Source organism: Galeopterus variegatus, unplaced genomic scaffold, assembly GCF_000696425.1.
Source record: "Galeopterus variegatus unplaced genomic scaffold, G_variegatus-3.0.2 Scaffold134, whole genome shotgun sequence".
NCBI lineage: Eukaryota > Metazoa > Chordata > Mammalia > Dermoptera > Cynocephalidae > Galeopterus > Galeopterus variegatus.
In genome coordinates, this window is record NW_007726245.1 from 352900 (window position 1) to 359379 (window position 6480).

A 6480-nucleotide genomic window follows, 5' to 3' on the forward strand; every position below is an offset into this window, starting at 1 on the left:
CACCCTTCATTTATTCCTTCAAAAATTATTCTTGAGGACCTGCTATTCATGCACCAAGTGCTTCTGAGCACCTGCCAGCCACTGCTCTAGGCTCTGGGGACACACAGTGAACAAAACAAACCTAAGCCCTTGCCGAATTGACATTCCAGAGGGGCACAGACAGGGAGCCGATAAACAAGTAAATTATGTAATCCGTAGGGCCAGTGGGAGAAATAAATCAAGGAAAGCAGACAGGGTGTGAGGAGGTGCGAGGGCTATGGGTTAGACGGGGTTGGGGCAGGTCCCACTGAGCAGGTGACATTTGAAATAAAACCTAAGGAAGTGAGGGAGTGAGCCTGGGACGGTTCTGAAGGAAGAGGGCACGGCATGTTGAAGAACGACAGGGAGGCCAGTGGCTGGAACAAGGGAGCAAGGGGCGGAGGGCAGCAGGAGGTTGGAGAGGGCATGCAGGTTGAGGGCTGGGGGCCAGATGGTGCAGGGCCTTGCAGGCCAATAGAAAAACTGACTTTTACTCGGAGTCAGTGGGAGCCACTGCAGAGATTGGAGCAGAGGACTGGCATGGCCTTGCTTGCTTTGCACAGGATCCCTCTGGCTGCTGTGCAGAGACGGACTCTAAGGGGTGAGAGCAGAAGTGGGGGGACCAGTCAGGAGGCAACTGAATCACAGTGACCCAGGCAAGAGATAAGAAGGCTTAGCTCGGGCGTAACAGTGGAGACGGTGAAAAGTAGGAGGATTCCGGATATAGTGTGAGAGTAGAACTGACAGGACTTGCTGATGGGTTGCTTGTGGCAAATGAGACAAACAGAAGAGCAGTGACGATGTCAAAGTTTTGGCCTGAGTGACCGGAAGGTGGGAGTCGCCACTTACTGAGATGGGAGAGAGGATGGGCGGGGAAGGTCCGGGGGAGATTCAGAAGTTCAGTGTTGGACGTATTAGTTTAAGATGCTTCTTGGATTTCCAGGTGGAGATGTTGAGGCAGCAAGGTGCTGGGTACTATGGGGAGAAGTCAGGACTTGAGAGCCTGTCCATGAACTTGGAGAGCTCTCAGGCTTGTTGGGAAGGAAGGACAGACACCCTGGTAAAGCTCCCTGGGGCCTCCTGACTCCTGATGTCCCTCATGGTAACCACCCACCCAGACGGCCCCACTGCTCCCCATCTCCCGGTATTCATGCTCTTACAGAGTCCCCTCCCACAGGGAATAGGGCTGAACTTCGGATCAAATAAGATACTGCAGAAATGCTGCTTTGTGACGACCAAGGCGAGGTCATAAAAGAAATCGTGGTTTCTGCCTTTCTTTCTGTTGGGGAAAAGTCACTTGCTCTGGGGGAACTCAGCTGACATGTCATAAGGATGCTCAAGTAGCCCTATGGAACAGTCCATGTGGCAAGGAGCTAAGGACTCCTGCCACCAGCCACGTGAGTGACCCATCTTGTTAGTGGATCCTCCAGCCACAGTCGCCAGTTGACAGCAGGCCTGGCAGACAGCTTGACTATATCCTCATGAGAGACCCTGAGTCAGAACCACCCAGCTAATCCACTTCCAAATTCCTGACCCACAGAAACTGTGCAAGATCACAAATTTATGTTGCTTTAATCTACTGACTTTGGGGGTAATTTGTTACACAGCAATAGTGACTAATGCAGATTTTTTTAATGTTCAGAAGGTTCGGGCAGGCACTTTCGTAGCTCACACATGTTGTCACTCATCTGCTGGCTCACCCTGTCGTCGTGGACAGCAGGCAGGCCTGCTACCACTCTGCCTTCCCCCGATCCTCCATCAGCTTCTTGGACACCTGGCCAGGTGTGTGTTTAGCATCTCAACAAAGTGTGCCAGCTTCTCCTGCACAACACCTGCACCTGCATCAAGGTCAAAGGCAACAAGAACTAACATGGGTCTCAGTCCACCCTCATGAGTTCCAGCTTGTCCCTGCCCTTCCCCACTTGACATCCATCTTCTCTTCCCAGCATTGTGTGTGAAGACAGCAGCTTTACACTGACTGTTTGCACAATTAACTGTGTACTATGGAAGCTGTGTAACAAATCCCCTTATAGAACAGAAAGCGCCTCTGCTCTCTGATACAGCCCTTCAAGCCTCAGAGGGCGCAGAGGCAGAGCACAGGGAGAATTCAGCTTTGGGGGGCCAATGTCCAAGTACCCTTCGCTCTCGGTCTTATCATAGAGTCTGGCCTGACGCCCAGTGAGTGTCAGCGGACCAGAGTCTAGTGGCAATGGCTTTGGAGTCTTCAGATCTGGGTCTGAAACCCCTGCTCAGCAGTTACTGGCTATGTGACCTTGAGGAAGTCATTTCTCCCATCCAACCTCAGTCTCCTCAGCTGTAAAATGGGGATATGATGGTGACCTCATGGAATCACTGCCACTAGATAAGGTGTGTGAGCCCTTGGGGCACACAGGAGCCACCCAATGAATAGGGGTAATTATTATGATGTGGCCTCACGGCTCCAGGCTGACTGACTGGGCTTGGACGGGGAAACCCCAATACTTTTCATGTCCCTCCAGTTCTCTCTGTAAAACTGGATGACTAATCTTTACCCCCAGCACCCCTTCCAGGGCTGTTGGGAGAACAAAAATAGGAGCTTACATGAGTAAATATCTTAAAAGATGCTGTCACAAAGAAGGGGATTCCAGTGACAGTTGGATGGGTCGTTTGAGTTGGAACGAACCTTAGAGGTCATCTCTTTCAATATCTTCAACTCCTTTGTGAACAAGAACCATTTTTTTTATAGTCCCCAAACCTTGAATTCACTGGTGTGGCCAGAGGAAGCGGGGTCCAGGACTGGGAGGGGAGGAGGCTGGAAGAGAAGTTTTCAGAAGAGTGGGAGGTACAGGAAGAGAAGAGCTTCCTGTATCCAGCTGCTGTCTCTATGTATCTATACCTATGTATGCAGCTATTTATATACATTCATACCTACATTTCCAGTTAGTTATTTAGTAACTAGTTGAACACTTACATAGCACTTACTATGTGCCAGGTGCCATTCTAAGCACTTTACAAATACTAATTAGCATTTACTGAGCACCTACTGTATAAATGCAAGCACCTTGCCTGTGTGATCCCATTCAGTTCTCCCAGCAACCTTGCAAAGTAGCTATTATTGTCCTCACTGAGGTTAGGAAACTGTGACAATGTTACAATGTGCTCAATGTCACAAAGTAAGTGAATAGGGGAGCTGGGATTCTGATCTGGGAGCTGGGATGCTGGGGCTGCAAGAGGTTTAAAGGCACAGCTAATTGGAGAGCTAAAGCAGAGGTGTGACCTAGAGCATTCAGGGCTTACAAAGTTCTTCCACATGCAGGAAAGTCAATGGACCCGCCAGCAGGTGTTTAAGATTCCCTTTCCCATTTCCTCCTATTAAAGGTGAAAAACTGGGAATTGAGAAGTTAACGCCATTATCCAAGAACCCACCTGACCCTTTCAACAACCAACATTCTTTTCTGGAAGGCTCTTGTCTCTCTCCAAGAGGGCGCAACTTGGCCCCTGCGCTGAAGCGAGTCAGAGAGTGTGGGCGGGCATTTTCTAAGCTCCTCCTCAGTGCCAGGCATTGTATACACATTATCTTGCCACAACTCTGAGAAGTAGATATTTACATTCCTATTTTACTGCTGAAGAAATTGAGGCTCAGAGAAGTAAAGGGATTTGCTGAGGAAGTGATGGAGATGAGATGTGAACCCAGAGCCTGCAAGGCTCCCTTCACCACACAATTCACCGTCTCAGGGGGTGCAGACAGGCCACCAGGCAGGAGGGCAGGGTTGGGTCAAAGACATCCTGTCCCTCAGGAGGAAGTGCAGCTACAATTTCCCAGAATGCCTGGGAGCACAATCACTTCCCATGAGCCTCTGCTCCCAGGGCGTCACACCAGCAGGGCCAGGAATGGGCATCCTCAGAGATGCCCTCTGCCTCGCTTTTTCACTTCAGTGCAGCAATCTTGGGATCCATCTGGCCGAGCGCTCACCCATCAGAGGGTCCCATTACACCATCCCCCCAGAGTGGGTCCCGCCACTGCTCGAACACTTCCAGAAACAGCAAACCCACTCCTTGACAGAGCTGCCTTCCAGTTGGATTAGCCCAAGTTCTCCAAGACGACATCAGTCTATGGATAGAAATAGGGCCACATAACAGTGACCAGCTTTCTATAGCTCTGTCCCCTACAGTTCCTGCAGACCTTTCTGGGAAAGCCCGGCAGGCATCTGCCTCACAGCCTTCCAAGGTATGCTTTCCAAAGCTTACAATACTGATTAAAAAAAAAAAAAATCGGGCCGGCCCGGTGGCGCATTGCTACAGTGCGCCGCTTGGGAGTGTGGTGGCGCTCCCGCCGAGGGTTCAGATCCCACATACAGACCGGCCACTCACTGGCTGAGCGAGGTGCGGGCGCAACACCGAGGGTTGCGATCCCGTTGCCGGTCCCAGTCTGGTATGGGTGCGACACTGAGGGTTGCGATCCGTTGCCAGTCACGAAAAAAGACAAAAAGGAAAAAAAAAAAAAATCAGTGTCCACAGCAAGTGTGAAGCCACCAGATGGTCACGAAGCTACCACTAGTCAACTGTGCTAATGCTTGTTCTGGCAACTGCCCACTCCTTTCCACAGTGCTCCTAGAGTTCAGGTGTGAACACCAGGGATGCTTTACCTGGAATCACTCTCTTCTCCTGATCCTGTCCTTGAACCTCTCTTATGCTCTTCAACTCTCTTTCCTTAGCATGACTTCTTCCCAGGAAGCCCTCTATCCCTTGTGCAAATAGACCCTCAAGAATCTTTCCCTCTGGTCCTCCAGGCATGCTCTCACAGGCCTAAATCCTAGAGTGAAATCAGCTTAGGCAGTAATACTAGTTAACATTCATTCACTCACTGGGTTCATACTTTGTGCCAGACACTGTTATAGGTACTAAAGATATAGCTGTACACAAAGAAAAACAACACACACAAAAATAATAAGTATGTGAGGTAATACTTATGTTAATTAGCTTGATTTAGCCACTCCACAATGTATGCATTCTAAATATGTATGCATATGTGTATATACACACATATATGTATATATTGTATACATATGTATATATACTTGTATACATCATGTTATACACCATAAATATACACAATTTTACTTGTCTATTAAAAATAAATAATTCTTTTTAAAAAGACAACAGACAGAATCCCTGCCTTCAAGGAGCCCAAGTGCTGGTGGACAGTTGTGTGTTTATCAGGCACCAGGCTTTGCTATAAGCACCTTCTACCTATAAGCTCTCTTAATCCTCACAATCACTTTCTGAGATATATACTGCTACACCAATTTACAGATGAGGAAATCGGAGGCACTGAGCAGTTAGGAAACTGGCTTAGGAATAACAGTAACCACCATTCATTGAGTACTTACACTATGTCAGACACTGGGCCAAGCATTTCACGGGGCGGGTGCGGGGAGGTGAAGAGGTCTCAGGTAGGACAGGTGTGGCTTCAGTTCCAGCTCACTGTGTGGCCTTCACATTACTCTCCGTATGCCCTAAAGGAACACACTCTTGGACGGCTCTAGGTCTTGTGAAATATCTGAAATTTCCAGGCTGTAGTGAGTTTCCCTGCCTCTCTGAAACCTGGGAGGGAAAGCAGAGAGGACAAGACCTGGGCCCGAGAGCCAGCAGTGTGTGCTGGGGCGCGGGGAGTGCATGCAAGGGTGAGGGGCACCTCGTGACAAAGCGGGGTCAGCTGCGGCTAGGGGGCAGCACCTGGAACGTGAGCGCCACCCAGCACCTGCACACTCCGGTCGCTCTCGGAGGTGGAGCCAAGCTGCCCTCAGCTCCTGCTGGTTCCAGGGGCGACCACCTATAAGGGCCCACAAATGATCAAAATCTGGAGAAGACGGTCTGCAAACTTCCTATTGGAAATACCACTGGCGGTCGGGGGTAAGGGTGGAGAATAAATTTAACATATGCGGGTCTATCGGGTCGAGAGTCCTGAATTCCAGTCCCCCCTTCCCAGGGTGGGCTGTGCTGCCTTGGTCAAGGCGCATCCTCCCCCTACCCCCTCTCAGTTTCCCCATCCGTGACCTTGAGGGGTCTGACTCCCGAGGGTCGCTGCGGAGAGCGGGCCCCGTGCGGGGAAGAGCGGGGACAGAAGCGGTTCCCCGGCCCTCCCGGGACGCGGGGCGGGGCGGGCGGCCCTGGGAGTCCGGGGCAGGCGCTGCGGGCTCCGGCGCCCCCTGCCGGCCGAGAAGCGCCGCGCCCCGAGGGGGCCGGCGAGGGGGGCCGGCCGCCGCCTCCCGGCTTGGCCATGCTGGGGACGGGATTATGTCGCCGGGGAGAAAGGAAATGAGTCACCACTCCCCGGGGCCGTGGGGCTACCCGAAGCGAGTGCGGAAACACGGCCTCAGGAACCCGGACAATGGCGGGAAGTGAGAGGAACGCGGGCCTGGCTGCAGCAGCCGCTTCCCTCCGCGGCCCGGGCCCCACGAGGGGAGGCGAACAGGGCGCTGC

The 6480-nt window shown here is 51.6% G+C and overlaps 1 long non-coding RNA gene across 1 annotated transcript; it reads right to left on the reverse strand.

Annotated features, from left to right (window-relative positions):
• Positions 1-1573: 1573 nt before the first annotated feature.
• Positions 1574-5734, reverse strand: LOC103604485. The gene is made up of 2 exons (XR_551722.1): positions 5388-5734; positions 1574-1856 (listed from the first exon to the last, which is right to left on the reverse strand). It is a non-coding gene; the product is annotated as an uncharacterized LOC103604485 (long non-coding RNA).
• Positions 5735-6480: the final 746 nt, after the last annotated feature.